Source organism: Poecilia formosa, unplaced genomic scaffold (assembly GCF_000485575.1).
Source record: "Poecilia formosa unplaced genomic scaffold, Poecilia_formosa-5.1.2 Scaffold682, whole genome shotgun sequence".
Taxonomy (NCBI): Eukaryota; Metazoa; Chordata; class Actinopteri; order Cyprinodontiformes; family Poeciliidae; genus Poecilia; species Poecilia formosa.
The window spans coordinates 151,989-153,615 of NW_006800621.1; the positions used below are offsets into that span (position 1 = coordinate 151,989).

The following is a 1,627-nucleotide window of genomic DNA, read 5'->3' on the forward strand; positions in this document are numbered from 1 at the left end:
AATAGTGAACACTCGCATATTTGTAAGGAAAACTGATCTTCCCGTTATTTTATTCATTTTGTTATAACGCAGTACAGCAAGGCAGAGTGCGGAAAGCAGTAGAGATCGACAACATGGCAGACGGAGGACGGATATGAGGACAGAGCCATGAAGCCGGTATGTATTATATACAGTCACTGAGTTGATTCCCGACTGTATAATGGTTGGTTGCCAAAACTATCACATTGGCATACAGAACTTTGTTAAAAGCAGTAGCTCAGTGTTCATTTCTAGCAGTAGAGACTATAAAAAAAAGCATTTGTTATAGAATAATTTTAACTTATTTACTTATGTATTTTTGAGAAAGCTATATATTTGCTACAGTATTTTTTTAATTTTACATTTATTTCCACAGACTCCACAGAATGGGAGTCACATTTGTGTCAATCAGACTCTACAGGAACATTCTTATGTCCGTGTTGAGGACAGAGATGCAACTGTGTGCGAGTATCTACTATTTTAGAATGTTAATATTTTATGCTTCAATATTGTTTATGTACATAATGTAATTATGCTATGTATTGACAATGCACACAAATGTTTTCCAGCTGCACCCAGGATCTACTGCCAGTCATCCAGATGTAGCTAAAGAAAGAAGCAGGTAAGATTTATTACTAATCTAGAGATGTCACAATTCCTTGAATGATTAAACTACTGTGATTTATTAAAATCCATCAAAGCAAATTATCTGCGTCAGAGTTTGTTGAACTATGTTTTACTATTCATTTCCAACTGCTTTTAATTATTTTTTCTTCCAATTGTTTCCAAGTGTTTTCTCTTTTTCATTAAAGTTTTTATTTTTTGTAAGAATGTATTAATGTGTTTTGTTTGTTTGTTTTAATGTCTTATGTGTGCATACTAAGCTGGAAGTTGCCAAATAATTTCACTGTAGTTTCATAATGACTAAAAGATGCCTGTAGCTCATAATGATTGTCTGTTCTGTATTAACAGCTAATGGAGGAAGGCAGAGAGTACTGGCAGCAGAGGAGGTGGCATTCTGGGAGGATGGCAGCTATGAGGCGGTGTCAGGATGGACTCCAAGTTCCTCCAACCAGGAGCTCAGTGACGTCAGGTCTACAAGACAGGAAGAGACGTCAGCTCTATGCTACAGGAGAGATGTTGGGCCTGTCCTGAACGCAGCATAATGTTTGATCATGTTTGGACAACAAAAACACTGCCAGATGGTCCAGGAGTGGACAAGCATTTATATCTTATTTTGTGTGCAAACAGTCAAAAAATAAAATGAAATAAAGACAAAAAATTCTTTCTCTTTTATGTTCCTCATATTTGAACATGTTGCATATAGGCAATATCAAATGAATATATTTTAATACAGCATTTATTTTTATATAGATTTTTTAAAATACAGCATTAAAAATATTAATGATTGGGGTGGGGTTTATTTATAAAGTCATAAGTGCTGTCCAATGGGCACACATCAACCAACCAATCACATGTCAATGATGAACTGTGATGTCATTGTTTTTCATCCAATGAGAATCCACTTGGGTCTGCTGAAGCGCCTTTGCATATGCTAGGCTATTCGTATGCTAAGTAGAGTTGTTAACCCCTCCCGCCCGCCCGCTGC

General features: G+C 36.2%; 1 protein-coding gene and 1 long non-coding RNA gene across 4 annotated transcripts in view; both read left to right on the forward strand.

The window, feature by feature from the left end:
- The window catches only part of tgfbr1b (transforming growth factor, beta receptor 1 b), a 65,250-nt gene that overhangs the window by 54,515 nt on the left and 9,108 nt on the right, over positions 1-1,627 (forward strand). The window lies entirely within an intron of this gene.
- On the forward strand, positions 11-1,286 carry LOC103130833 (uncharacterized). Of its 2 annotated transcripts, none has more exons than XR_475280.2 (4): positions 11-156; positions 395-486; positions 588-640; positions 991-1,286. It is a non-coding gene; the product is annotated as an uncharacterized LOC103130833 (long non-coding RNA). The 2 variants fall into 2 exon arrangements; XR_001660401.1 differs by having other exon boundaries at positions 12-156; positions 395-480.